This window comes from Oryctolagus cuniculus, chromosome 1, assembly GCF_051225735.1.
Source record: "Oryctolagus cuniculus isolate XC-2025 breed Fujian yellow rabbit chromosome 1, ASM5122573v1, whole genome shotgun sequence".
Taxonomy (NCBI): domain Eukaryota; kingdom Metazoa; phylum Chordata; class Mammalia; order Lagomorpha; family Leporidae; genus Oryctolagus; species Oryctolagus cuniculus.
In genome coordinates this window covers 177446854-177470612 of record NC_142867.1, presented here as the reverse complement: position 1 = coordinate 177470612, position 23759 = coordinate 177446854, and the positions used below count along the sequence as shown (strand labels likewise).

General features: G+C 41.5%; 2 protein-coding genes across 10 annotated transcripts in view; one reads left to right on the top strand and one right to left on the bottom strand.

Moving 5' to 3' along the window:
* The window catches only part of NFIB (nuclear factor I B), a 494444-nt gene that overhangs the window by 181249 nt on the left and 289436 nt on the right, over positions 1-23759 (top strand). The gene's annotated exons all lie outside the window — the stretch shown is intronic.
* The window catches only part of LOC103347791 (uncharacterized), a 43002-nt gene continuing 41235 nt past the window's right edge, over positions 21993-23759 (bottom strand). Inside the window, exon 5 of the mRNA XM_089323559.1 lies at positions 21993-22161. The gene's annotated coding sequence lies outside the window, so the exon portion shown is untranslated. The remainder of the gene's footprint in view (positions 22162-23759) is intronic.

Genomic DNA, 23759 nt, shown 5'->3' with positions numbered 1-23759 from the left:
TAAAAATGAATTCAGCATCAATTCAGAGTAAAGAAAGACATTACCTTTCAGTTCTAATATTCTTCTACGGGTATTGACATCATCAACTTATTAAGTCAAAATCTTATGGTAGCATTTGGCAATAATAGATCTGGTTTGTTCTCCCATTTTGCCTTTAGCTCTAAGGCTCTCAATCCACCTTAGGTAACCCAGGTCATCATCTTGATAACTGTGGTTGAACTGGCTTTCTTTTGCTTCCATGATGGAAAACTCAGAAACTTCACAGACCTGAATAAAAGGGAGGGTTTTTGGTTTGTGTGTATATATATATATATATATATATATATATATATATATATATAGTGTGCCATTTCAATTCCCTGTTAACCTGTAGCACAGAGGTAATTCTATTTATAGGAGTGAATTTATTACTTTAGATATGCTTAGAAAATTGCACATTGTTAGGATAAGAAGTATCGGTGGAAGTCAGAAGTATTCCCATATCTTGTTCTCAAAGGATCAAATGATACTTTTCTCCCTCTGTTAATTAAAGAAGCACCTAACAACCTAAGAAGGAAGAGAAGGGAATTCTGCAATGTGAAAAGAAACCAAGCTTTCTGGTAACCTTCTCACTTAGAGCCAAGGTGATGATAGAATACCTCTGTGACAAAAGGACTTCAAGATCTTTGGTGAAAAGGGTCAGGTTATTTACAAAACACTATACTTATTATCATTAAAATAACCAGTAAGTAGGGAATTTTTGCTGCCATTCAGAATTTACAGTTCACCACAAATAGTCTTTTATGTCCCAGCTGGTGAAACCATAAAGAGGTTGTTATTCTACAAAACAGCTTTTCACAGAAACCTAATTCAATTTTAAGAAAATGAATATGAGGGAAAATACCTGTTCCTGTTCTTTCAATAGCTCTATCCTCCCACTCCCACTCCTCCTCTGAGTCAAAGTTCCTTTATCCTTCCCTAAAAGGCCTCAGGAGTTTCCAGGCTGTCTCAACAATTGCCATTCATCCTTTGGTGTGTAGCTTCTGCCTGGGGGAGATCCATTACTAGATGATGGGGGAGGAGGTAGATAATCAATGTAGGGAAAGTTACACACTGTGGCCAGACTACTGAGAGCTGACTGGACCCCAAGTTCTCCGGAGCCCTCTTTGAACTAGCCCATTGTCAACAGGTTATGAATACAGCTCTCCTTGGGTAATCCAAATAGCAATGGTGTCTCACAGTCATTTCTAATGCCCTTCCCCTCTGCTGAACGTGAGGTGCTTGCACCATTTTCAGATATTACTGAACTTTGCAAAATTTTGACATCAAAGCCAAGATAAAAGACTTCTCTCTTCTGTAGGACTGAGGGGTGAATAAGGATGAGGCTCCCTCTAATTAATCATTACTGTCCTGCAGTCACTTTTTTCATCTTAACTGGATATACCAGGATCCATTTTCAGAAGAGGATGCTTGTCCCCCACGTGAATCTCAATCAATGAGATTTTATGTAGTATAAGAATAAAGGACTTGGGGGAGGGATATTAAGTCATATAAAGAGCTACATTTATTGAACCCTAAATATGAACTAGACATTGAATGTAAATGTAAACCAGATAAGTACCTCACAGGAATTATTTCATTATCTGTAATGCCACTGTGGTGCAGCTGTATTTTCTCTAGAAAGCTGAGGCCAACAGTGGTTAAATAACTGGCCCAGATTGTGCTGCTCATAGAAAGTGAACTAGAGAGTCCAAACCAGATAAGTTCCCACTGTCAGATGGTAAAGACTGTCTTTTGAAATTTCGCAGTTGATCTTAGCTAGTTAATTTGTTGACTGATTATTACTAGGGTGATGACAAATTTGTCATCCAAACTGGAGCCACTTTGAGAATTAAAGAAAGATCACACACACAAAAATAATCATGGAGGACTACAGGCCTAAATGTGGAGTGTCCCAGGAAACTGCAGATGTATAGTTAACCTAACTATTAGGATCAGGAGCATCCCCTTCTCGGTACATTCCAGTTCCAGGTCAGTCCACCCTTCTTTCTCTAAAGGTTTCTCTCCAAGAGTGTATGGCGTTTCCTACTTTAGTTGCGCACACAAAACTACCATGGCTTACACAACTCCAAAGAAGAAAGGATCAGTGATGTGCAAAAATATTCAGAACTGGGTTCTCAAGCTAATGTCTTAAATTCTATACGATTAAATTCTATAGGATTCCAGTAGAAGCAAGTAACCCTAGAATGATATATTGGCATTAAGAAAATTATATACAAGACAGAAACTTCCAGTTTCTATCCAATACTTGTCCTTTTTTTAAAATTATTTTTAAAAGAACCCTGACTTCTTCTGGGGTAATAATTTTTCCTCACAGGCTCCCTTGCAGCTAGGTATGGCCATGTGACAAAGATTTGGCCAATGAGTTACAAGTAAAAATGTTCTGCTGGGACACTTCTAAGGGGGTTCCTTAAAGAGAGCTGGCAAAGCTAGGAGAGGTACCCCTTAGCTCTTTCCCCTTCTTTCTTTCATAGATGGGGAGACTATGAGGACTAGAGGGATACAGTGACATAAAGACGGAAGAACAGAGAGATAGAAAGGGCCTGGGTTCCTGATGACTTTGAGGAGCTTTCTGCTGAGCCCTGGGGAGCCAGAGTTAGGATCTGTAACTGGTCAAACTAGTTGTCTCCTCTGAGAGAAAGAATATCATGTAATAAAATGAATGTGACATTCATCATCACTGTGTGTCCTTCACTGTGTCTGATTGTTGTTTCCTCTTGTTTTTAACTAACACAATTGTTAGAAGACATTTCATTATTAGAACACCCCATGGGCTGATCCTTAAGTTTTTGTCCTCTAGTAAAGTTCCTGCCCTTTTTGAATAAGCATCTTTCAATTCATAGAAACTTCAACTAAAGCCGGCGCCAGGGCTCACTAGGCTAATCCTCCACCTGGCAGTGCCGGCACACCAGGTTCTAGTCCCAGTCGGGGCGCCGGATTCTTTCCCATTTGCCCCTCTTACAGGCAAGCTCTCTGCTGTGGCCCGGGAGTGCAGTGGAGGATGGCCCAAGTGCTTGGGCCCTGCACCCCATGAGAGACCAGGATAAGCACCTGGCTCCTGCATAAGCACCTGGCTCCTGCCTTCGGATCAGTGCGGTGCACCGGCCGCAGCGCACCAGCCATGGCGGCCATTGGAGGGTGAACCAATGGCAAAGGAAGACCTTTCTCTCTGTCTCTCTCTCTCACTGCCCACTCTGCCTGTCAAAAAAAAAAAAAAAAAAAAAAAAAGAAAAGAAACTTCAACTAATAATTGTTCTACTCCAGACTCCAGAGGACGCTTACTCAGACACTGTGACTGTCACCACGGTTGCTGGATCTGAAGTTATAGACACAGAAGAACTTCCCTCACTTGTTTATTTTCCATGCGGGTGTCCCATTTAAAGCAAATCCATTTTAAGTCCCCAGGCCCTAAATCTACACTGTGTTGTGCATATCCTTTGAAACTTCTCTCTTCTTTCTTTCAGAAGAAGGGGAGGTGAAAGCTTGAATAAGAAAAAAATTCAAAAAGAAAGAAAGAAAAAAAGAAAATAAAAACCATATTTTAAACAAAAGGATTTTTGAAAGCCTTGGAAAATATTGTGTTCATTCACATAAGGCCCCACTGTTTTAAACATATTTTACTATAATTTTTCCTTCAAAATCCTGACATGCAAAGTTGAACAGGGCTCTTTCAGTGTACAACCCCAGGACATGGAGAAATAAAAAGAACAGTATTCCAACTAATGCATACTCAGTGGGAATCATTATATCGCATAATTGCTTGAAATCCACAGGCTGATCCGATGTCATCTTCAGAAATATGCATGTTTCCCTTTGTTTTCTGACTTAGAGATATTTCCATTGCTTTGGGGCTTAACCCTTGAGTTGCTGACCCTAGTTATTGAAACATGATTAAAAATGAATGTGGAATTGCCCTTCCTAAATGCACCCCAAATGTTAGGTAAGATTGCCCCAAACAGAAACAGAAACATAAAATATGAACTTCAAGTGTTCATTTTTGCCCATTTCCTTTCTTTACCTGTTTCTAAACATACCACGCACACACACACACATACACACACAAACGCACACATGTGTGCGTGCTGCCATTTACATTTCTTTCCACAAGAAGCTTTGAAGAAGAGTTGCCATTTCAGAGCACTTAATGACATGTTTAAAAGTTCATCAATTTCCCCCTTTAAGAAAAAAAAAAACCTGGCAATGAGTCTAAAAAAATAATTCAAAAAGATTTAGAGAAAAAAATCCGTAAGACTTCTTCCTCTGTAACATGATGTAAATCATAACTATACCGCTCGTCTGGAAGTGATTACAACCAGCTATGAGAAAAAACTATGCCTCAGCAGACACTGCCACCACGAACTCCGTTCTACCATCCGCGTACAAGAGCATTGGGGAAGGTAATTCTCATAACTGCTAATAAGAAATTCACTCCACTGTAAAGAATCAGGCGTATTCGTGTTCCAAGAATCAGTTCTGAGTCCAGGGCCATAACTGTTTGCACGCACTCATTACAGAAACGTGTCTCCTTATTCAAGGTGCTGGAGTCTTTTGGTGTTCCAAGCAGTCTCTCCACCCTTCTCTAGTTTTCCTTTGCTTCTCAATTGTCATTGTCCCTGACCTTCCAAACAGGATCCCTGGAATGAACAGGAGGAAGCACTATATAAACAGCTCATTCTAGAAGCATGAGTCATTCTTGAATCAGCTCCCCTACTCCCTATATAAGGGATGCCGGTTCCTACCTAAGCTTCTCAAGTACTGTTAGAAAGCACGTCTTTGTTTTGTCTTTCCCCATAACTTTTTCTTGAGGGTAAAAGGTTCAACTTTTTCACTCTTCTCAGAGCTATTCAACACTTTGGATCATAAATGTAATTCACAAAACATCAAGAACTGTGTTTTGCTTGATAGCATAGTGTTAGAAGCTGTGGCTGGCCAACTCACAGGGACACCACAATGCCATTTTAGAATTAAGTAGAGCACCCGCTGGACCGCATGTTATAACAGATGTTTCCTGGCCCCAGGTACTAAGCCAGCACAGTCACACCACCCAGAGCCTTTCTTTGAGCCAAGATGGGTCAGAGTCTGGAACAACTGCTGTCTAGTGTCTCTTACTGTAATTAGAGAATGAGGCTAGCTTGTGGTCATTAATTCCACTTGAAAAATAGCCATGGCTACATTAAAAATGAAAAAAAAAAAAAGAATGCCAGAGTGCTTTTTAAAATGTAAAAGCTTAATAAGAAAACTGAAATAATTTATTATCAGTGTTTTAGGCCTTCTATAAATTCTGTATGGTACTCTCTGCAACATGATTTGCAAAATTTTCACTCCATTTATGAAATGGATAAAATTAAGGCTCTTCATGCTTAGACAAGAAAAGAGTTGATACATAAATTGGTTAGCATCAGGAAATCAAATGCAGATGCTGACAGAGGACAGTTAGCAAATGAGCAGAGCAACCAAGGGCAAGAAAAATAATTCTTTCTTTCCTTTCTATTTCCCTTTAATTCTCTTGTTTTAAAAAGAGACATGGTTGTGGGAATCTCTCTCCGCTCTGAGAAAACAACAGGTCTAGCAGGACTGATGTTCAGACTGCGTGCACCTGAGGCTAGAATGGTCCTTACCAACTGGTGTACAGAGGCAACCTTAACCCACTGAGGGATGCCCTCCCCCTTCTCGCCCTCCAGGAGTTTCTGAATCTCCCTATGAGTAACTAGCAGAGCAGGGGACCTCCAGGACAGTGCTCCAACACAGAGGTTAAGGTCCACTCTGATGTGTCAGTCCCCATGTTCAGCTAAATGTTCAGTATCACTCAGTACAAATATATTGACCAAATAACAACAAGTATTTTTGTCTCTGTGTAGGGCAGAGAGAAGGGCAATAGGAATTGATGGGATCACTGGGGCTCTGGAGAGCCCACGTCCTGTTAAAGAAATCTGCTACTTTAAATTGAGTAAGATGACATCTTGTGTGGGCAGATCTCAAAGAAAAGCAAAATCCTATATTCCGATGCACAGTTTCCCAGCTATATTGTCTGTCACCTCCTTTAAACACTGCCAGGGGCCAACTAAATGCTTCCATAGGCCAAATGGGGCCTAGGGGCTTCTAATTTGGAACTGTTCTCAATCCTAGACATAGAAGGGATTGATGTCTAAGTGGTCTCCCCAGACATCACCAGAGTGACTTGTGTCAGGGCCAGAATGAAAACTTCGAACCTGGAACCTAGAACTTAGAGCCCCTCCCTCCTCATCTGTCTGGTAAGATCAGACTGTCTTCAAAAAGACCCTGCGGCACCATGGAAAAGCCCTAGAGAAAGATTTATAGACTATGTACCCTAAGAAATGGGAACTTAGACATTTTTAGTATTACAGTTCTTTACACAAATATTTTCTCTCACAATAGAAAAGTAAAACTCATTTCTAAATCTGACATACAAAGGTGGAAGAGATGACAGCTCAGAGATAACTGAGATCTTGCACAACTGTAAGAAAAGGTTGGGGACCGGTGCCATGGAGTATCAGGTAAAGCCGCTGCCAACAGTGCCGGCATCCCATATGGGCACCGGTTAAAGTCCCGGCATCTCCACTTCTGATCTAGCTCTCTGCTTTGGCCTGGGAAAGCAGTAGAAGATGGCCCAAGTCCTTGAGTGCCTGCCCCCACATGGGAGACCTGGAAGAAGATCCTGGCTTCAGATCAGCGCAGCTCCGGCTGCTGCGGTCAATTGGGAAGTGAACCAGTGGATAGAAGACCTCTTTCTCTCTGACTCTCCTTCTCTCTGTGTGTAACTCTGACTTTCAAATAAATAAATAAATCTTTAAAAGAAAGAAAGAAAGAAGGAAGGAAAGAAGGAAAGAAAAGGTTGGTCCTCTGGTTAGTTGAAAATTACTTTCTTTTTAAGATTTTGTCTATTTGAGAAGTAGAGTTGAGAGAGAGAGAGAGAAAGGGGTAGAGGTAGAGGTAGAGAGAGAAAGTCTTCCATCTGCTGGTTCACTCCCTGAAGGCCGCAACAGCCAGAGCTGAGCTGGTCCAAAGCCAGGAGCCAGTCTCCCACATGGGTGCAGGGGCCCAAGCACTTGGGCCATCTTCCACTGCTTTCCCAGGCCATAGCAGAGACCTGGATCGGAAGAGGAGCAGCTGGGACTAGAACCAGTGCCCACATGGGATGCCAGCACCACAGGTGGAGGATTAACCTACTGTACCACAGCACCTGCCCTGAAAATTACTTTTTAAACAAAGAAACTGATGGAACTCCAAGAGGGCAGTGGACAAAAATATACCGTGATGAAAGTGAGCCATATCAGGGTGGGAAAGTCTCCACCTAAAGAAATTTCACAATTAAGAGTGAACTGATTTTCATGGATTTCCAGTTTCTTGTCATTCTGAGCCTAATGTACTTTTTCAGAACTATCCCTAAATTAGTTAGCAAGGTTGTGCCTAGAATGAAGTCAAATGTTTACAAATTAGATATATTTATGGATTTTACACACTTTTATACCATGGGCTAGACCAGCCTTCCCAAGCATCAGTTTTTATCCCAAGCTCAACTTGATTTCACTTCCACTTCCATTGTTCTTAATTTTAAAAAAAAAGTTTTTTCTAAATAAAAAAAAATAACTATTCTTGTGTTGGGATTGGGGTTACTAAAGAATTAAGTAGTTCTTGACCTTAGGAATTCATGGACCATTATTATGTAAATAACTTTAATAAAAATGTTAATGGTACTATGATAAATGTGAAGAGGGAACCATTATGTCCTTGAGTCAGATGGGAGTAGGATGGGAAGGGCTTCATCCAGGTATGATATTGGGTTGGACCTAAGAAATGAGCAAGGATTTTTCAAGACCCCTAAGGAGGTAAGATCATTCTAGGCAGAGGAAACAATTCGAAGATAGGAGCAAAGTCCTAAAGTGTGTAGGATGTTGGGGAATGGTGACTGGCTCAATATAGCTAAAGCCAGGTGAGGAGAGTAGCAGGAGTATCCTAACATTTAAACATAGTAGCACACAGTAGGGAGCATGACCTCTTCCCTTGAGCTGATGTAGCTCCACCAAAAGCTTTAGATTTGTAAAGTGTCTCATCTGCTCTATGTGGGAACTGATTTGGCCTACAACAACCTGGCGTTGGAAGAGACTGAAGGCAGGAAAGTCAGTTAGGAAGCTATTCAACTATTCTGGCCAAAGATGGTAAAATAGTGAAACAAGGAGTCGCAGCTAAGATGAAAAGGGGAAGCTAGCTTTAAAAACTTTTTTTTTAATTAAAAAAATAAAACTTGGTGACCAATTAGATGAGGTAAAGGGTGGAATAAAGTTCGGATCCAGAAATCTCTAACTTGAGTGCTGGTAGCTGGACATGCCATCTAGCCAGACATAAGCAGAGCTTCAAGGGGGTGGATATGAAGGGAAAGGTAGGGCAGGATGGTGGGTTCTGGCTTGGAGATGCTAAAGCTGCAATGCCCAAGGAAGACTCTGTAGGTGGACCCAGCCTAGAAAGCATTAAAAACTTGGGGCTGGGGCTCAAGAAGGAAGGATCATCAGCCATGAACGTGACCCATATGGAAATACTCTGAAAATGATTTTGAATGACACAAATGGGAACTCCTTATTCTGAGAACCAGACTTAGATGATAATTAAGTATTTTGGAAAATGATAGTTAAAGTAGACAGGAAACTACACTGCAACCAGTTTCTACATTATTTCTTTTCATGCAATATGACTGGGAAGTCACTGGGCTTAGAATCAAGTAGAACCAGGTCTGAATGCTGATCGTGCTACTTCTTAGCTATTAGCTATTCTCTTTTAGTCACTTTGGGACAGACACTGTTCTGAGGCCACAAATAAAATGGAAAGTAAGACTTGCCCTCGAAGAGCTTAAATTTCCTTTTCTGTAAAATTAAAAGATTGATACAAGGCAACATTAGGCAGTCAGGACAGTGCATGACAGAGGAGTACCAAAAACCTGTCACTTACTACAAGCCAAGCATCTTCTATTTGTTGTTGCATTTAATTCTTACACCAAACCTATGAGATAGGTGTTAGTGTTGTCACATTATGCAGTCAGAGAAACTGATGTTAGATGCCTTGCCCAATTTCAAGGGAAACAAACTAAGGGTCATCCAATTCACAAAATGCACACTGTGTCTCCTTCTCTGCTAAAATGAAATGAGTGATACAGAAAGGAGTGCCTTTGTTCTTGAAGGCTTAACCTATGCGTGAGTTAAATAGAAGCAAGCATCCAAGGAAGATGCTGGTGCAAGTGAGATATTATGGCGTATTAACATGAGGATAATCCAAACTCGAGCTCTTCAAGATAGTGTTGGCAGGATTCTCACTAAGTACTACTCAGCATGGCCGAGGCAGGGATAATGCCCTAGCAACGTTGTTCATCAGATCATAGGGCGGCCCAGGTGCTCTGTGCATGGAGTTGTGCAATGGCAGCACCTCATCTGCAGAGCCATGCATTGCGGTCCTGGCTTTAGCTTCAGAATTTCCTTCTTGCCTAAAATCATTGTTGAAAGCAAGTGGAGCAAAACATCTTCATGAGTTAACAACTTAGAATTTAAAGAACTTCAGGGGTAACTTTTAAACAATGAAACATAACCGCTTAAAGGTCGCTCTGGGATGGGAGTCTTTACTACTCCATTACCTGTTTATATCTGCATCTTGGCTGTCACTCTCAATCCTCCTCTCCATTCTCAGTGTATTGGCCTAAGCCCAGCTCATTCTCCTTGGAGAGCACTCAACCTCTTGTCCCCTCTCTTTTCCATCACAATTCCACAACTGTTTCATGGCTTAACCTATTACTTCATTAGTTTCCTATCACCTAAAGACATCGTTCGTGTATGAATGCAGGATGCTTACAGTCTTGTGATCTTGGTTCCAGTTCACAGCTTTGTACCCAAATGTGCCATGCAGTTTCACACCTCTGATCCTTTGCATTTGCTAGGCACCTGCATGCCATTGCTCATCCCCAAGTCCACCTGATGAACTCTTGATCATCTTTATTTTTTTAAAAAAATTATTTGTTCATTTGAAAGGCAGAGTGACAGACAGGAACCCACATACTTGAGCCAGTATTTGCTGCCTCCCAAGGTGTGTATTAGCAGGCATTCCAACTGAGGCATTCGGATATGGGATGTGGGTGTCCCAAGTGACATCTTTTTTTTCTTCTAAAGATTGATTTATTTATTTGAAAGGCAAAGTTATAGAGACAAAAGGAAAGACAGAGAGATCTGCTATCTGCTGGTTCACTACCCGAATGGCCATAGTGGTGGCGCCAGGCCAGGCTGAAGCCAGTGGCCTAGATCATCTGGATCTCCCACATGGGTACAGGGGCCAACTACTTCGGCCATCCTTTGCTGCTTTCCCAGGCACATTACAGGGAGCTGGATGGGAAGTGGAGTAGCCAGGACACAAACCAGGGCTCATCAGGCATCACAGGCTGTGGCTTAATCCACTGCACGACAAGGCTGGCCCCTCACAAGTGGCATCTTAATAGCTGCACCACAATGCCTGTCACAGGGTCACAGCATTTACTAAGCCCTTACTGTATGCCAGTTTTCTACCAGTACGGAGATGCAAAGATATGGAGGACAATGTGCTCTTCTTCAAGTAGCTCAGTCTAGTATTAACAAGTGCAAGTTACTTAGTGTGACGGATTTCATAAGCAACACTGTCTTGTGGGGAACACAGAATAGAACATGGCCTTTCATCTCAAAGGAGATGACTCTTGAACTTTAAGTTTAAAGATGAGTAGTGGCTGGCGCTGCGGCTCAATAGGCTAATCCTCCGCCTTGCGGCGCCGGCACACCGGGTTCTAGTCCCTGTCGGGGCGCTGGATTCTGTCCCGGTTGCCCCTCTTCCAGGCCAGCCCTCTGCTATGGCCCAGAAGGACAGTGGAGGATGGCCCAAGTGCTTGGGCCCTGCACCCCATGGGAGACCAGGAGAAGCACCTGGTTCCCGCCTTCGGATCAGCGCAGTGCGATGGCCATTGGATGGTGAACCAACGGCAAAAGGAAGACCATTCTTTCTGTCTCTCTCTCTCACTGTGCACTCTGCCTGTCAAAAAAAAAAAAAAAAAATGAGTAGGGTAGCACACTAAACTGGGGTCTTTTTACTTTATACTGGTTAAACTTATTTGGTGAAATATTAAGCCTTTTTAAAATATGTTATCACAAAAACTAAAAAAAGGGAGAAGGAAAGAGGGTTGGAGGCAAAGAGGAAGGAAGAGAATATCATTAAATTTTTAGAGTTGTATTTACAAATCACACTGAATCTGCTAAAACTAAGAGTTAAATTAAAAATAAAATAAAAATGAAGATGAGTAGGTTGGGCATTGTGGAACAGCTGGTTAAGCTGCAGCTTGAGACACCAGCATCCCATATTGGTACACTGATTGGAGTTGTAGATACTCTGATTTTGATCCAGTTTCCTGCTACTATGCCTGGGAAGGCACAATATGATGGCCCATGTACTGGGATCCCTGCTAACCACATGGGAGACCTGGATGAAGTTCCTGGCTCCTGGCTTCTGCCTGGAACTTCCTGGCTATTGTGGATATCTGGGGAGTGAACCTGCAGATGGAAAAATATCTCTCTGCCACTCTGTGTTTCAAATAAATAAATCTTTTTTTTTTTTTTAAAAAGGAGATAATAAAGAAGAAAAACTAGATGAGCCTTAAATGTGTTCATTTTATCACTCTTGGATGCAAAAGATTGTCATTTTACTGCTGGCCAAGCCACTCATCTTACAAGACTCTGACAAATTTTCTGGGAAAAATAAAAGAAATGAATAAAATTAAAATCTGTGGTCAGGAGATTACAGAAAGGAAAGGCACACATTTCCGCTAGGGAATAGGAAGTGGTCTTGTCTTCCACAGCAGGGCTGTCTAATAAATCTGGAGAGTTTTATTGACTTCATAGGCGCAAAAATAACCACCCGGAGAAGACATCGGGTTTCACTTATTTTTTTGGAAAGTAATTTTTCACAGACGCGAGGTTAAAAGAAAGTGGTTGCACGGGCCTCGGCTGTGGTGGTTTGTCTTCTGGTGTGCGTAATGCAACTGGATCTCAGTTCTGGGACAATGCCCAGATTCAGGGGTCTAGAGCCTCTGTTGAAAGCAATGAGGACAGAGTGCTGCCAGAATTTTATGTATGCAACTGTAGATCGATTGTCTTAGTGCAAGCGTAGACTTTGATCAAGAGCGTCTGGAGGGCGGGGCTTCGATAAATGTTGTTTTCAGCCCTTCATTCTACAGTTTTCATGTCGGCTTGTTCCAGAGTCTCCCACAGACCCTGCATGGCCCTGACATGGAGAACTCCCTCCCTTAACCCTCCCTTGTCTGCCTCTCAGGTATCAGCAGCAATGGGAATGGAGGCTATTGCAGGGTAGAAAAGATGCATAGCTTCGAGGTTGTGCTCCTACTCCACAGCTTTGGTCTCAAGTTAGACCAGTAAAAAAAAAAAAAAAAAAAAAAAAAGAAAGAAAGAAAGAAAAAGAAAATGCTTGATGCTCTGCCTGCCTTCTGCCTCATGTCTGTGATTCATTAAAAATACTTGAAAACTTCCCCTACACCCAGACAAGCTTTCCTAAGAAAAGGATTGATAAGAGTGCATGTTTCTTGAAAGAATTCTTCTTGTTTAAAAAGAAGAAAAGTCTGGCCAAAAATTTAAAAATGCAGCCAGTCTTAAAAGGCAGAAACGGCCATTTCTGAACTGCTCTCAGAGCTCTTCATCATCCAGGAAAAGACAACGAGGTAATATTTTGGAGATTTTGCAACGACCATGTCCAAGTCTTGTGTTCAACCTACAGGGGTCTTTTCCCACTGAGCCGTGAAGAGAAAACTTTGTACCCCCATTTTTCTTCCACAAATCAACAGGAAGGCTGATAGAGCAGCCGTGGTCTGGCCACACTGAGTGGCAAGTGGAGACTCCTGAGGCATGGGAGGATTCATTATCCTCCAACAGTTTCCGTGAAATTGGACTAGGGGCTGAGAAGAAGAGGAAGGGCAGCTGGATTGGAAAGCAGGAAATAAAATTTAAAACCACTCCATCTGAAATAATTGCCTTCTTTTAGAGATGACAAGAACAAAATTGGCGGCTTTGAAACTTATTTTTTAGTAGCATAATCCGTTTTCAAAGCGAACTCTTAAATAATAAAATAGCAAACATTTACTGAGGCCTGTGCACGTGCTGGGTGCTGGGCTAGGCACTTTACACATACAGTATGATTTAATTTAATCTTTGTTACTACAAAATGGGCACTGTTATTACGTCTCTTTTACGGATGAAGAAACTGAGAAGTCAGATTGGATCTTTGATGCAGGTGGATGTGGGGCCGCTGGGTGCAGCCCCTAATCACCTGCTGCCTTGCTCTTTCCTCAATCTCCACTCTCCCAGAAACAACTCCAAGGCTTTGTGGAGCAGCGTTTGAGTATCCCTTGACTAGATAACCCCAGTGATCCTGAGTCTGGACATAGAAACCGTAATAATTGTCAAAACGGCCTCCTTAAGCCTGGATATTGGCAAACCTGATTCTGCCTCAAAGGGTGGGTCAGGGTCACTTTTCACACACATTTAAAGAACAGATTTTTTTAAACCATCATGATCCAATAAACATATGTAACAAATTGAAAAATTTTTCAGATGTAAACACGTGAGTTCTGTAAAATTAAGTTTATTATTTACGTTAAAATAAGAATGTTTAGTCAGGGCCAATTTATATTTCTTTAATAATTGATTTATTAATCTATCACCAACATATTTTCTTGTACCTTCTTTGATAAATTGACTCTAATAAACCCAGCTATATGCAAGCATTAGGGGTCTGAATTATCACCTCCCTCATTAAGTGGGTGTCTGTGTAGGTTGCTGGCTCACTCAGAGCAGGGAGTTCATCAAGGGAACAGGAGAGTTTTGATCTCTTTGTTAGCTTTTCACAAAGGGAAAAAAACTCCACAGGCTGAACCTCTTAACTCCTAACTCGTATCAGGCATCCCCAAATTGCCTGATATTAGCGTCACTGAGGGGTGGGAAGACAGACCCTTGCCTACACTGTGGCTGAGAGTATAAATGGGTATGAAATTATTGGAGGGCAACTTGACAATAGCTATTAAAAATGAAATTCTCCTACCCCTTGACCCAGTGATCATTTACCTTCAGGGAATTCATCATCGAGAAATAGTCCTATGGCTGCTTAAAGATATTTAAGTGTAAAATGATGTTTGCAAGAATATTTGTTACAAGGGAAAACTGGAAAGAACCCAGCTGTGCATTAACAGGCAATTGGTTAAGGGAAGTACGGTTCAAACGTATACTACAATACCATGAACCATTAAAAAGAAGATTAAAAAGAAAATCATGTTTTACAGATGGACATGGAAACATGTCTAAGACATATTGGTAGGTGGAAAACAGCATACTTTTGCGTTGAGAATATAATCCCATTTAAAAATAATAATCAGTGCAATGTTAATATAAGCCTTGAAACAATTGTTAACTGCTTTTCTCAGCTATGTGGGATTATGGAAGATTTTCACTTTCTATGCTGTGTATGATCATGTTTCAAGTTACTGGTGTGTGTGGGTGTGTGTGTATACACATACATATACATAAATACATGATACTTTTAGAATCAGAAAAATTAAATATTTTAATGGCTTGCTCTCTTGAAAATCCTGGTAGGAAAGTGTGGAAACTTAGTCCAAACCCATCAACTTTACTTTAAAACAAAACCTAGCTGGGACATCACTTAACCAAAAGACGGTCATGCATGGACAAGAACTTATAAGTATTGTCATAATTAGCTCCACGTAGGGTGTTCTTTCCAGGAGGCGCTAAGGTGAATTACCTTAAGTTGCACCAGATTCTGAACCACTGGTGTGTTTAAAAAAGAACCACTGAGGACCAGAGACTCATACTGAGTGGTCTCAGTCCTAATGGTGACTTGGGGTGAGGTAGGGGGGTGGGCTGAGAGGAGGGGGAAGAGTATCTGTAGACATTGATGGGGTATTTGTGTTTATTTTTTAATGTATCTTTACTTATTTTCATTTTTTATTTGAAAAGCAGAAAGAGAAATTTTCCATCTGTTGGTGTTCTCCCCCAATGAGTGAAACTTGACCGAGCTAAGCCCGGAACTCAATCCAGGTCGCCCATGTGGACGGCAAGGACCCACGTATCTGAGCCATCATCTGCTGTCTCCCAGGGTGCACGTTAGCAGCAAGCTGAAATCAGAGACAAAGCTGGGATTCAACCCCAAGTACTCTGGTATGGGCTACTGGCATCCCAAGTGGCAACTAAATTGCTGCACCAAACACCCACCCTCTGTTTAATTTTTATACTTTTATCAAGCTAAAATTTGCAACAGTTTCTATAAGAGTCTCCTTTTTTGGCTTACATAATGAAGAGGACTCAATAAAAAATGCAAAATCATAGGGGCCAGCGTTGTATCATGAGTTCTTTAAGAACAGAAACTTGGGGCACCTTTTACCACAATGCCGGCATCCATATGGGTGCCAGTTTGAGTCCCAGCTGCTCCACTTCCGATCCAGCCCCCTGCTAATGTGCCTGGGAAAGCAGCGGAAGATGGCCCAAATGCTTAGGGGCCCTACACCCATTTCGGAGACCCAAATGAATCTCCTGGCTTCAGCCTGACCCAGTCCCAGCTGTTGCAGCCATTTGGGGACTGAACCTGTGAATAGAAGCGCTCTCTCTTTCTGTGTCTCCCCACTCTCTCTGGAACCCCCTCCCTACCCCATAACTCTGACTTTCAGATAAATAAATACATCATTTTTAAATAAAGAAGAAGAAGAATCATGTATACAAAATCGACTACAAGGGTTTGAAAGAGGGGCCCTGAATAGGAACAGCCTTTAAGAGAAGCTTTGCTAGCTTTTCAGCGAGTCCTCACTGCTTGGACTCGGAGTTCTTACAGCAAGGTAACATGGGACAGCAACAGAGCTCTTGCTTTTCTTTCAAAGTCCGCCTGCCAAAGCACAGTTTCCGTCCGACATGTGGTGACAGCCAGCGGCAGCGTCCTGAGCCCTGGGAGACTGCGCTCCATCTCTCTGGGGGAATCCTTGAGTTTCTGTGGAGAGAAGAGCTCTGGAGAAGCTCTCTTTGTTGACAATGGCAGACACCCAGTTCTTGATGCTCATAAAACTATGGCAGTCAGTGTGGGGAAGATATATTAGGTCATCAATCTAGATTCGGGGCCAAGGCAGGATGGTTCACTATTGTAATCATTCCAAGTCTTTGTCCACATGGCTTTGAAATGTCGCAGGGGCCTAACTCTTAGAAAGCTATTCCTCTCCTCTGGTTCCTGGGCAAATGTGGAGGTGTTTGGTTTAAAAAAAAAAAAAAAAAAAAAAAAAAAAAAAAAAAAAAGGCATGTTGGAGTTGGAGCCACACAACTACTTAATTATATCCATTCACTTAGATTTCTATCAGTGGTTTCCACATGAAGAAAAGAATTTAGTGTAAAGAAACTCTTGTATCTTTGGCATGAAGTTGCCATCAAGGAACAAATCACTGATTTTTTCCAGTTCCTTATATTTCAACTTTGGTGGGGAAATTCTTTTTAGCTTTAGGGAACAAAAGTAAACTTGCTGGGGTTCTCCATATCCAGCATGAGCAACAGTGAGTAATATTTAAAAGCTGCTTTTTGCTGATGGAAAGCAAGCACTTTCCTTGCCTTTCCTATAAACCCTTTGGGTTTGTGAACCTTGGTCTGTGACAAACCTGACTCTCTATTTTTGTTTTAGGCTGTGATGGGGCTATAAAAAATGGGGACCCTTACAACTAAGCTTTCATTTTAGCATCTTTTCCTTTAACATCACATTGAATGATTTTAATCTAAGAGATATTGGTGGCTACCACTGTGTTGCAAAGAGATGGAGATTTCACTGGACTTCATGCAAAGTAGACTGCAATTAATAATATTGCTTAACTAATATATACTATATCAGGATGCTTCAAAAGGATTCATGAAAATGGAATTAAAAATACAAATTTGGGGCCAGCGCTGTGGTTTAGTGGGTTAAGCTGCCACCTGCGATACAGGCATCCCTTACTGGTGCTGGTTCGTATTCTGGCCGCTCCACTTGCAATCCAGCTCTCTGATAATGGCCTGGAAGGCAGTGAAGGATGGTCCCAGTACTTGAGACCCTGCACCCAAGTGGGAGACCCGCAAGAAGCTCTTGGCTCCTGGCTTTGCCTGGGCCCAGCCCCAGCCATAGTAGCCATTTGGAGAGTGAAACCAGCAGATGAAAGATTCTCTCTCTCTCTTTCTCTCTCTCTCTCACCCCCCTCTTCTCTCTCTCTCCTCTCTCCTTCTCTCTCTCCCTAACTCTGCCTTTCGAATACACAGATAAATCTTTAACAAAAAAATATAAGTTTATTTTGATGCAAAAAATTTTGAAATCCATTCATATGAGAGGTCTTCAAAAAGTTTGCAAACATGTATAGTATGAAAAAACTCTGTGTGGATTTTGAATATTTTTGCATCCAAATAAACTTTTCTTTTAACTTCATTTTTCTACACATTTTCTGAAGCACCCCAGTATGTTCTTAGGTCAAATCATTCTGTGTGTATGTGTGTGTGTGTAGTTTGCTTGCTTGTTCTTGAAAATAGAATAAGTTTTTATAAGTAATGTAAATAGCAAATACAAAAATGCTGAGGAATATGTCTTGAATATTTGCAGTTGAAAGTCTACTCCATTTTAGATCAAGACAAGGGGGTGTGAGTTCATCAGTGCTGCTGACTTCATTATTAATAATGGGCCTTTTTAGCAACAAGCAATCTTCGAGAGACTTTTTTTTTTTTTTTTTTTTTTTGGACATGCAGAGTGGACAGTGAGAGAGAGAGACAGAGAGAAAGGCCTTCCTTTTGCCGTTGGTTCACCCTCCAATGGCTGCCGCGGCCGGCGTGCTGTGGCCGGCACACCGCGCTGATCCGATGGCAGGAGCAGGTACTTATCCTGGTCTCCCATGGGGTGCAGGGCCCAAGCACCTGGGCCATCCTCCACTGCACTTCCCTGGCCACAGCATAGAGCTGGCCTGGAAGAGGGGCAACTGGGACAGAATCCAGCGCCCCGACCGGGACTAGAACCCGGTGTGCCTGCGCCGCAAGACAGAGGATTAGCCTAGTGAGCCGCATCGCCGGCCCAAGAGACTTTTAAAAATAATTCTAGGATATGGGTACCCAGTTAATCAACAATCAAGAAGCAGACTGTAAATGTTATCTGAGTTAAACGTACTTGAATTTAATTAGACCAAAAAGTTGGGACTCTATCCAAAATATGTTCATCAAAAAATCAAAGGAATTTGAAAGTAGAGGAAATAAATAGGATGATGGGGGCCAGAATTAATTTGAAACTTCTTAAATTTCCAAAATAGTTAAAAATGGAAATACCAAAGGCAAAAGATTTTCATTTTTTTAAAGAGATTAAGACAGCATACCCATCTTTGGGAACTACTGCAACATTCTGCTTTCAGAAATAAATATTTCAGAAATAAAATAAAAAAAAATAAAAAATAAAAAATATTTCAAAAATAAATATTTCAGAAATAAAAATTTCTAAAAGGACCAAAGGTATAATTCATTGAAAATCACTGTCACAATATTTTTCCAACCCCAAACATCTGAATTGCCAAAAGATTTTTTGTATGATTTGTGGAATACACTTAAATGTAATCTGACAAAGAATTTTAACTTTTTAATTGTGCATTAAACAAATTTCTTTTTAGGAAAAACCATGAAATTATATGAATTTAGAACTGTCCAGTAAGTTGTGAACTATGTAATGAAAAGTTTATATAACTAGTGACTTCAACAATTTGGACTGTACTAAACTCTTTACTAGCAAATAAACTGTAAGGTTTTAAGTGGAATAGAACATTTGAGGTAGGGTTGGGCCCAGTGATTTTTTTGTGGAACAAATGCACATGATTTAAGTCAGGTAGATCTCAGATTGATAAGTGTTTTCCACATTGTCCTTATTGGTTATGCCTTATAGTAACTGATCAGGGAGCAGGTGTTTGTTTAGCCTAGTGGTTACAAAGTACCAGGTTCCAGCTCCTAACTCCAGCTCCCCGTCAGTGCAGACCTTGGGCACAGTAGTGATAGCTCAAGTAATTGGGCTCCTGTCACCCAAGGTCAAACTTGGACTGAACTCCCAGCTCCTGGCTGTACCTTTCTGCTTCACCCTGGGGCAGAGGGTGGCACTTGGGGAATGAATCAGTGGATGGAAGCTTTGTTTCTCTTTCAAATAAAAGTAATAAAATTTTTAAAAAGCATATGATATTTTAAAAAAAAGTAGCTGATCGAATAATAGCCATTGCATTTTCGATTTGCTGTGCAAATGATCACTTTCAAATGTTCTCTGAAAATTAAAATATTTCTATTGATTAAGAACTTGGTTAAAAAATAAATTAATTTACTCATGTAATATAAAATTCCAGTGGGGAAATAGATCCAGTTTCTTAAGCAACCCTGACAAGAATCTTTCTCTAGACCCCAGACTTATCAATGTCTCTGCTATTTTCATACTTAGGCAAAGAACCCTCATGAGCCCCTTGATGTTAGGAGAGCATTTCCTTTATAATAGAAGCTGACCTCCTGCAGTTAACAGTCTGGGTCTCCCATCCTGAACCACACAAAAGCACTGCAGGGGTATGCTGGTATATTGGTTTCCTATGGCCGCCATCACAAATTAACAAAAACTAGGTGGTTTAAAGCATAAGGAATTTCCTTTCCCATGTTTCTGGAGGCCATCAGCCCCAAATCAAGGTATTAGCAGGGCCTGCTGCCTCCAGGGACTCTGTGGGAGCATTTGTTTCTTGTCTCTTCCAGCTTCTGGTGGTCCAGGCATTCCTTGGTTGGTGGCCACATCCCTCCAGTCTCTGGCTCTGTGACCCCCCTGCCTCTATCTCTGTGTGTCTGTGTCAAATCGCTTTCTGCCTCCATCCTGTGAGAGCACTAGTGATTGTATTTAGGGCCCACTGGGATAATCCAGGATGATCTCATCTCTGAATCCTTAACTTAATTACAGCTACAAAGACCTTTTCCCCCATAAGATCACATTCACAAATTCCAGGGATTAGGATAGCAACATATCTTTTTTTTGGGGGGGTGGTGGTGGAAGGAGGGCAGAGGGACACTATTCAACTCAATACAGCTGGTAAGTGTTTAACAGTTTCCTTGGTAGGAAAGGGGAAGCTCTGATAGCATTTTCCTAGTTCTGTAGCTATTTGGGGAGTGAACCAGAGGATGGAAGATTTCTCTCCCTCACTCTCTGTTTCTCTGCCTTTCAAATAAATAAATAAATAAACAAATAAATAAATAAATCTTTTTTTTAAATAAATATATGCTGCCACTTATATGTATGGCCAATTCATACTACCAAGGAGAAGTCATTGAACGTGGACTTGAATGAGATGCAGAGTAACAAGTTGCTCCACATTGTTTCCACTATGCAGTGCTTGCACTACACCAACCCAAGAGATGCCAGGAACCTCAGGAGTGCAGAAAATCATAAAATGTAGTTAAATGATGAGGAAATCATAGGGTTTGAGTACCATTGGCTTTATTAATGCCACTTGTTTAATTATATTTATATGCTTTAAATTTTACTAGTGTCTGTTTAATACTGGTTGACAGAGTTTCTGACATTTTACCAGTTATTTGGGATGAGCACTGGGATAAACTGGCTCCAACACACCAGCAGGTAGAACATGCTACTGATGGGGCTTGTGTCACAGAGCCAGGGTGAAAGGTCAGCAATATCTGAATCATGTGACCTGAAAATGGGGTGGGGGGGAGACTCCTTAAGAGAAAATTTGAGATGCTATTATCTAAAGAAGGAAAAGGAAGTATTATTGGGAAGACAAAAATAACAAACCACTTCAGTATCATTGTTTAAACATATATTAATGACTTCAGGCTTAGGTTAAAAAAAATCAGCAAAATTTGAAAGATTAACATTTCTGAGTACTGTAGGTAAGCATGGACCTGTCAATCACTCTTTTTCAGCTTCTCAATCTAGTGAGCTCATAGAATCTGTTTTTAACCTTGGACACACTTATCCTAAGGTAAACAGTTTGAGAAAAAGAGATAAACCCATGGCCTTTTTTGAAGTTTTTTTTTTTTAACTGTAACAGCTTTCTTGAAATGTAATTCAATGCAATTCATCCATTTAAAGGGGAAAAGTCAATGGTTTTTAATGCATTCACCAAGCGGTACAGCCATTTCCATAATTAATTTTAGAGCATTTTTGTCACCCCCCCCAAAAAAAGAAACTGCACCATTTGGCTGTCATCCTCCAAGCTCCACCCTTTCCCCAGATCCCAACCAAGCAGTAGTCTCTCTGTGTGTCTATAGATATGCCTATTATGTGGGATTTCACATAAAACATGCGTGTTTCTGTGCCTGGCTTTTTTTACTAAGTGTGAGGTTTTGAGTTCATCCATGTTGCTGTGTGTTTCTGTGTTTGATTTCCTTTCTGGGCCAACTAGTCTTCCACTACATGGACATACCACACCATGTTTACCCACTCAGTAGCTGACAGGCATTTAGATTGTTTCCCTTTTGGACTTTGATGAAAATGCTGCTAACATTCATGTTACAAGTTTTTATGTAAACAGAAGTTTCCATTTCTCTTAAACCAGTGGTCTTTAAGTTAACCATCTTAGCAATGTCCCTTATTTTCCATATGATTAAGGGAACTGTCACTTAGGACTCTGGACTACCACATACAGTATCTCAAACCTCTTAAATATCTGGTTACCAGCCCCAACTCTGTTATTTCTCTGCAGAGAAAAGGGGTACTGACTTGGGGCTCGCAGATCACTGTGCAGGTGTGACGAATTCCCTCTGCAGCCCTGAAGTCTGGGCTTTACCCACAGCAGCTCACAATAAGCCCATCATGATGTTCCTTCAGGAACCCTCCATACGCCAAGCAAAAGGAATAATTACAAAATAAAGCTTTATTGTCTGAACTGGAAATCAGAGTCACAGGATTGGGAAGCTTGCAGGAAAGGGGGGTTCAATTTTCAGCTTGTCTGATAGAGGTCACTGGAGAGTTTCATTTTCTCCCTTGCATGACTTGGGGCGAGTTCTCTGGCGCGCCCTGCAGACCTGCAATGAAAAAGAGAGCTCTATATTAATTTATATAGCAACCTTCTTCCAAGAAATGCACAGTGTCTCAAACAGTCTTTCACTTATTCCCCTGAGGGAGCTTGCATAATGTGCATAAGAAATTACTTCTTTTAAAATTTACACTCTCCAGTTAGTCCTGGGCAGAAATAGAACTAGAAAAGCAGACCTCCTGACCAAACATTCCGCTATAATATTTTCAGTGAGCTTCTATAAATCAATGCATATCCTTAAAAACAGGATCTCTCCATAACATCCCCATGACTAGTCACCAATGACCGACGTTCCTTTTACCAGAAGCAAAACTTTGCCTTCCAAATTCCAGTCTACTGCGATGGCATGCACCATGAATTGAAGTGTATCATTTATTCACAGTTAAATGCTCAGGACTGTGCAGAGCCTTAGAGAGGCCAGGTTTTACCCTCCAGCTCAGCACTCCTAACTCACCCCAGCTGAGAACCCCTGAAGGACTGGCTTGTTGCAAGGAGAAGGACTCTTGCTTAAAAATCTCCAGACAGAAAGCTCCCCCCTCTTAGGGTTGCTTCTTGCCTATGTCTCTGTGCTTCATTTACAGGAGCTGCACTGCCCCTCAGGGTCTTGCTGGTCATACTGGGTGGCATACCCAGCTCTGGTTTCCCAAAGCCCGACTTGGGGTCTGAGTAGACAAGCCTGGAAGAGCTTCCAGCATCAGCCACATGCAGGACTGATCCAGCCGTCAACCCCAAACACCATTTCTTGTGTTGGGCTTTTAAAGATATTTTTACCGCGAAGGTCGAGATGCCCAACCCTAAAGGAAAAAGCCATGCCTAGCGCCACACAAGCTCATAGGGAACACATCTGGGGAATAGCTTTTCCTTCCCTTCCATCCCCAGAAAATCCTCTGGGCTCCATTTCTGCCCTCTCTGTAGTGATAATGAGGAAATGGGAAGTCTTAATCCAGTGAGTAACAAAAACCTTTATGCCAGTGCCCCCAGCCTCGGACACGTTTTGTTTGGGCCCCCATGATCTTTCAATGTGCATCAATAAAAAATTGTGTTTAATGTCATCCCAGACTGATTATATAGTTTGTGGTGGTCAGTACAACATGAAAACTTCTGAAAATTTAAGAATTTCAAGATGATAACAGCATAACCTTAAACCAAACATAACACTCATAAGGACCAGATCTTTGTGAATGTACAGGTCTTACATCTGGGTAGCCAGCCCCACTGCCCAATTTTAAAAAGCAAAAGATCCTTAAACTGGAAAATCTGCTAACCCTGAATCCACATGTCCAAAAGGCAGCAGATCCCTGACTGGTGCTGAGTAGCAGCTTGTATTTGTGAGCTAGGGCTACTGTCACAAATACCACAGGCTGGGGAGGGCTTCAGCAACAGAAACATATTTTCCCTCATTCTGGAGGATCCTGTGTAAGGTTGAGGTTCAGCAGGGCTGGTTTCTTCTAGGGTCTGGTTCTCCAGCTTGTGGATGGCCACTTTCTCTCTGCATCTTCACGCAGTCTTCACCCTGTGTGCGTCTGTATCCAGTCAAGATTGGAGTAGGGCCCACCTCGTTATAATTTATAGACCCTTTAAAGGACC